The sequence below is a fragment of the Atractosteus spatula genome, chromosome 10 (assembly GCF_055471065.1).
Source record: "Atractosteus spatula isolate fAtrSpa1 chromosome 10, fAtrSpa1.hap1, whole genome shotgun sequence".
In the NCBI taxonomy this organism is placed as follows: Eukaryota; Metazoa; Chordata; class Actinopteri; order Semionotiformes; family Lepisosteidae; genus Atractosteus; species Atractosteus spatula.
In genome coordinates, this window is record NC_142715.1 from 26,431,279 (window position 1) to 26,438,245 (window position 6,967).

Here is a 6,967-nt window from a genome sequence, read left to right on the forward strand (position 1 = left end):
TTCTCGAGTTGTCCAATGGATATTTTATACAATCCATACTTTTCATGCTCTTTTGAATTTTCCTTCACTTATGGAAAAAGTTCAAGGTGTTCTTGTCGCTGTGCTCCACATCTAGACGAGAGCACTTGCAACAGTACAGGACACGCAGTGAGGAGTTCGTGCAGCTTTCAGCTCAGTGTGGAGTGCAGAAGGAGGACTCGCTCGCTGAATGATCTCTCAAGAAATCCCTGGTGAGATTCAACAGGTGGCTTCTTCTACAGCCACGACAAGTCTGAAGACTTTCTCTGAATTTCCTGAATATAACGTTAAATTAGTTCAAATAATTTGGTAGTTAACACAACTAAATGCTTTGGAGGTATATTTAAAACAGCAGAGCAAGGCTTCAGGCACTTCGAGTAGGCATGAAATTAATTGTGTAAACCTGGATCTGTATAATCAAGAGTTCTCTTGTTCATAATATCTTTTTATACTTGTTAATTGAATATATCAATTGAGTATATCTGTTATATTTTTGAATGGGATGGGACTGTACACTGGTGGTTCCCAGGGGAAAAAGTGGGTATTGAGCCATTGGACATTCAGAGATTATATGTTGTGTGGGCGAATGTAACCGTGTGCGAAAGTAAAAAAATCCTCTTAGATGATCAAAGAATAAGTTGGGTGGGTGAATGTAACTGTGCTCTAACAATCCTCTTAGATGAAGTGCTACAGATGCAGCCGCAGAAAGTGTATTCGACTTACCTGTATAGTACTGCTGACACAAATGCTGCACGCTTGGGTTCGTAACACAAGAACCAACATAAATTCAACAGGGAGCTTCTGTAGCTGAAAACACAGATGAAACTGCTTGGTAGAACATCAGACTTTTAATCTGAGGGTCCAGCGTTCAAGTCCCTGTTCGGGCGGTTGTGCTTTCCTTAAATCTATTGTGAATGTCATTATAAATCGTCTTGTATCTTTCACTCTTCTAGCTGTACTGTGGTTATTTTAAATGTTCATCACTTGCATTTTCTTTAGTGTTTCCTTTCACAAACCGAAAATGTTCAAGACGATCTTGTCACTGCACTCCACGGAGATAATCTAAATGAAATCACAGTAGAGTACAAGACACGCAGTGAGGAGCTCACGCAGTGAATACTCTTGAATACGACAAGAGGAAAGGCACACTACACATCTACAGAACATCACGTCCGAGTTTATATTGACATCAGAGATTGGACGCAAAGCAGTTTTTTTTTTAACAAAGGTTCATGGGAACCTGAATATCTTTGCTAGAAGTATTTCAGAATCACAATCAAATCGAGTACGACTTGCACAGATCTACAGTCTGCAATTAAAATACGGTTTGTGCCTTTTAAAAAATACGCTATTCAAAATGTTTCTAAAACTGGAGAGATATGTTTCGGAATGCGTCTTCCTGTAAAAATAAAATATCTGCATGTATCTACGCTATACGCAAAGTCTGAAGCCTGCTCCACAGAAGAACTATATTCAGAGGGCAAAAGAATTGAATATTTCACCAAGTGAGAGGAAGCATCTTAGAAAAAGGAGGTGCAGTCACTTCTACACATCATAACACCACATAGTCAGACTAAAACTGCTGAAAAACTACTCTCAAGGGTAACCCGGCCGAGCGCTATAAGGAGCTGGATTAAAGCTCCAGTCTCTTCGGGGGCGTGAGTTGGAATCCCACTGCTGCCCAGTATCTCCTTGTTAAGAATAACGGTTTTGTTGTTGTTGCTTCCATGTGATTTAATCAGTTTCAGTAGAATTAATTTGAACAATCATATAATAATCATATTTGTTTAACTCCTCCTATATTGCAATTTGTGCACAAAGATTTAATTTATTTATTTTAAAAACGTGTTAGCCTTGATGGGAAAAACAAGTGACATGGGAGGTGCGGTGGCCATGTGGTAAGGTGTTGGTCTTGTAAACAAAAGATCACGCGTTTGAATCCCCTCCGTTCCTGTTTTGTTTACCAAGACTTTCCTTTATCTAAATCGTCAATTGTCTTGCAATGTAGAAATCTCTGTAATAACAAGAAAAGAACTGTCAGTAGTAGTTAATAATCCTTCGACAAAACAACGGGCACATTCAACACCCCAGCCTCCACTGCTTGTCAGGATGGCCGAGTGGTCTTAGGTGGCAGACTCAAGGACTCAATCATGTGTAGTGACAGTTTTATATTATTCACAACACAGATTTCCCTTCATGTTCATTAAGATGTGTAATTTGTATGTTGGTTGTATAAGAACAGTTTCTTCAAAAGTCCTGTCAATTAACAGTGGAGAGCTAGCCGACGTACGTCTTCATGAAAACTCTCTTACAAGTGTCTTGAGCAAATCTGCAAAATTTTAAAAATAGTTTAGCTCAAGATGCAACGGGAGTATAAACGAATTCTCCCGCCCTCCATTCCAAGATAAAACTCCATGTGTGATTCTTATTTTCCTTGAAGTTAATGATGTTGGTCATTATTGGAAATTGCCCGGTGATATCAACTCAGGTACTCGGTTGTTACGTGCTATAATTCGATACATGCAAAGTATTTGTATTCCCACCAAGTCTCAAGAAGGTCAATCCCAGTGGGCAAAAGATGTAGAATAAACGTCTATTAAACACATACCTTAGACGTATAAATGTGGTCCGTAATTAGTCTAGAATGAAATTCTAATATACGTATATTGTTATACACCAATTATAAATCTATGATTATATGTCCATTATACATAAATTGTTGGAGTTCTATTATACGGATAACTTTAGAGGACTATAATACATATATGGTTAAAGGTCTATTATACATCAAAGATAGGTTTTATAGGCATCGAAATTAGTAAATCAAGCCAATAATTTGGTTTCCAAATTTATTCTGAAAATATACAATCATTCACTCCTGAAAAATATTGAGTTCAAATTATACATTATATACAATATTGTAATCAACATATGGCTAATCATCAAAAATAAAAAAAACACAACTAGTAAACTTCAGCTACAAATTCTTGTAACATGGCAATATATTTACAAACACAAACTAACTACGTGAACATGCTAATATTTAACTCAAAACCACATTTTGATTCAAATATAAGTTTCAAAATTTACAACTTGTATATCTCCAAGAAAATCTTATTACAATGTGAAGTTAAGACGATTTTTACTGTTCACCATTTGCAAAGCCCTGTCCAATTGTCCTAACAGTTAGGACCAGCAACTTATCATTTTCAGTGTCCAGACTTCCAGGCCCACTGCCTTGCATACGCATTCTTCAAATAACGCATTGTGTGCTCCTTTATTTATTTTTCTGTTGCTGTTGGGTGGGGTTTCAGCACCACAGCTAGGAAAAATGTTATAATATTAGTACTCAGATAAATGATGATTAATCTCTTCTTGAACATAATCTAAAAAAAGAACCATTAAGGTTTACTAAGCTCAAAGCTTAATCAATGTATTAAGTTTAGCTTGCATCATAGTAATTGAGCAATAAAGTCTGTCCTAATTAAAGAGTACCCAAAGTTTGAAAGTACAACATAGAATAAGAGTACCTTTAATTGCTCTAAAAAGATTTGTGTCTCCCAGGCACCTCTTTTGTCTTTGATCTTTCTGGTTTGTGCCAGCAAAGTTGAATTCCACCATCAGTTCATTTGTATTAAGTCTGAAAACCAAATTATGACTGAGCTTAGACATTTCTCAAGCGAGTTTTCACTCATTGTTTATTTACTCAAATATTTAGTATCAAATGTACTACTGTAATCCTTATATTTTAAGAGACAATTTAGCAGTTTTACACCTTGCAAATTCAGTGGTTAACAAGGTATCTTTAAGCTAAATTTTGTTTATATTTTAACTTGATCAAAGTAAAAATGTAATGTAAAAACATTTAAAAAATCTATAAGCAATACCTTGACAACACTGTGAACACACTCTCTCTGACATCACTGTTGCCTACTCTCCAAAGTTGGTTTATCTGGAAATAATATTATATTAGAAATAATATTAGAAGTTATTTTTACTACTGGATCTTCACTAATCAACTAATCAGACATACCCATTACACATTTTCACATTTTAACTCCACTTTTCTGCAGTATTTGCTTAGTCCTAGAATACAAAGTGGCCATATTTCAAAGTTCAAAAGTTGTAGTAATTTTTTAGAACATGAAGCTTTTTATAAAACACTTTGTTTTGGCATTAAAAGATTAGCAAGATTATACATTATAAACTAAAAATAAGAATGTATGCCAGAGATGGATCCTATTAATCAGATGTAAGCTGATATAATATAATAATGACCTATCTGTAACCTAGAATACTAGTAGTGAATATTTTCTACACCACAGAGATAATATAATATCATACCAGTAGGTTTTGATTGTCCATGTTGTCAAGGACTCACTTGTGTGTACAGGACTCTTCCATTGTGCTCAGCCTCTTGAAGTAGAATTGTGAGTTCACCAGTTCTGTACACTTTCCCGCATGCCTCAGTTCATCTCTGATCTCTATCAGGAGACCCAATACCCGAAACTCTGAAATCATTCACATTTTGTATCAGCATTTGTAAGGAATTAGGTCAGGAGTTTTTAACACTATTGTTATATTAGCATTACTGTAGTGTTGCTAATGTGCTACATGCAATTTATAATCTTAAAAATGTAAAATTCCCACATTTGTAGTTGATTTTGTGTGATCTTCACCTTCACACTATTTTATATGCCATTTATTTCTTATTAACGTACTATTTTTAATCAAAATAATATTAAGACCTGTATGTATTCAAATAGTATTATCATTATTTATACTTACGCATCAAAAGACGATTGCTGAGAAAAACATGACAGTATTTAACCTAAATGGCAAACAACAAATATCAGCAATGCATTGTGGTATATAATCAGAAAAGATGCTGTGTTAGATATGTTTTCAATTTCAATTATATATGCATTTATTAATGTTGTCAATATTATTACGGTTGCAATTTAACCATGGTGAGAATCCCTGCCTGTCATACAGGAGAGTAGGGTTTGATTCCTGACAGGGAGCTAAGGAGCTTTTTCTATGACCTGTTTACAATTTAAACTTTAGTGTGAGACACCTTTCTTCTACAGAAATCTATTTTTTTAAAAAGGAGATGAATTAGTTATAACAACACAAAACATCAAAGTGAAGTTGCTTTTCAGCAACTCCTTGGTTACATAGGAATTTAGTTTTTTTGACAGCACGGTCATTTGCAAAATTAAACAAGGAATTGATTCACTCCTGTGGAATACTGTATAAAATGGAAGATGGGTTTGATATGGAAACAACTACACACATTTTAGTTTTTTTTTTTCCAATTGTACTCCCATCAAAGTGACATAAGAAAAGTCGTTGTCAGAAGTGGGATATGAAAACAAGCCACCAGGGGAGACCGATGTAATAACTTCACCAGAAATATATTGAAAACAAATGGGCTGTCACTAAGGAAATTCATAGAGAAATACAGGTCCCACCATAAAACACCATAAGGAGTGCAAAACATGTTAAGTTATTTCTGTACTTCATCAGTGTTGGTAAAAGAGGGACTCAAGGACACAAAGATTCTAGTTTGGGAATCAGGCTGATGAAGGGAAGTGTGACTTTGGACACAGGGCATTGCAGAGAGGAACAAATGGCGCAACGAAACAAAACACCAAAACCCCAGATTGAACCAGAAACCTTTAGAGCATCAGTCTAAGGCTTTCTCAGCTGAGCTATTTCAACCTCTGTGTATGATCCAACCTCTGCTGTCTGCAGTAGCCTCCCAAAGTTCCAGCATGAGTGCACGAAGAGGAGTGGTAGAGTGTTACTGCAACGTCATTCAGAAGGAAAGTGATCCAGCTCAGCTCTCTGATGTTTGGTAGATACATCTTCTTCATGAGTAATGTAGGATCAACTTCTTCAGGCTCGAGGAAGGGCTTGCATTTCGGCAGCAGTAACTGACTGAGTAGTGACTTCTAGGACCTGATCTTATCAGGTTGCTTTGCCAAGTTTGTCAGTTCTGCTGAAATGACCTGTCTCTAGGAAATTTAGGAAGCAGAAGAATGACTATCTGAAAGGTGACATGATCTGCTGGCTGTTTGACTTGATCATGAATGACACAGGAAATGCGAATTCTTGCAATAAGACAAAACAAGATCCATAAAACACTGGCAGAAGTGCAAAATGTGAGAGGATAAAAAGACACCTGTTTCTGCCCGATTTCAAACAGGGGATCTTGTGCATGTGTGATGAACATGATAATCACAATATTGCAGAAATGACAGCAGCACTGAACGTGGCGAGACGTAAAAGATTGTTATTCCCTTCAAATACTCACAGTGTGTTTATTCTGCTGTATTAATTTACTGTGCTCATCAGGCAGTAACAAACCTGTTATCTACACACTGCTCCCAGAGCTGGATAGGTGACTCCACATTCTACAGCTCTCTAGCAAAAGAGGAAGTCAGACTACAGAAATGGAGAAAATCTCCTCTTCAGAATGTGGAAATATATTCCTGAGAGACGTCCTTTCTCGAAGTTCAACACTCTCTGCAAGTTACCCATTCCCACCTTGCGCAGGGTAGTGGTTATCACATTCTCTTAACACACCAAAGGGTTTCAGTTTGAAAGCAGGCGAAAACAAGTGATCACTTTTCGCACATTTGTCACTGCTGACGTTGCTTTATGAATCTATTTTCTATACTGTGCTGATCAATTGGAAACCAAAAGGCGAAAAAGACACGTTCCCTCACCTAAGGTTGAATATTAGGAATCAAAACTGCTCGAGTGTATGGAAGCACACAGCTTTATCAAGATTTCCAAGTGCAAGATCTTTTTATTAATAGAAGACCCTATTTATGTTGTATGAGAAATATTAATATTAATACAGAATCTTTTTTCACCAAATAAATGGGCTTCCTGACTTCAGAAAGCCTTCTAGACAAATACTAAAAGAGCAAAAATTCCA

The 6,967-nt window shown here is 36.3% G+C and overlaps 1 non-coding gene across 1 annotated transcript; it reads right to left on the reverse strand.

The window, feature by feature from the left end:
• Positions 1 to 6,909: 6,909 nt before the first annotated feature.
• On the reverse strand, positions 6,910 to 6,967 carry LOC148826759 (U7 small nuclear RNA). The gene has a single exon (XR_016093283.1). It is a non-coding gene; the product is annotated as a U7 small nuclear RNA (small nuclear RNA).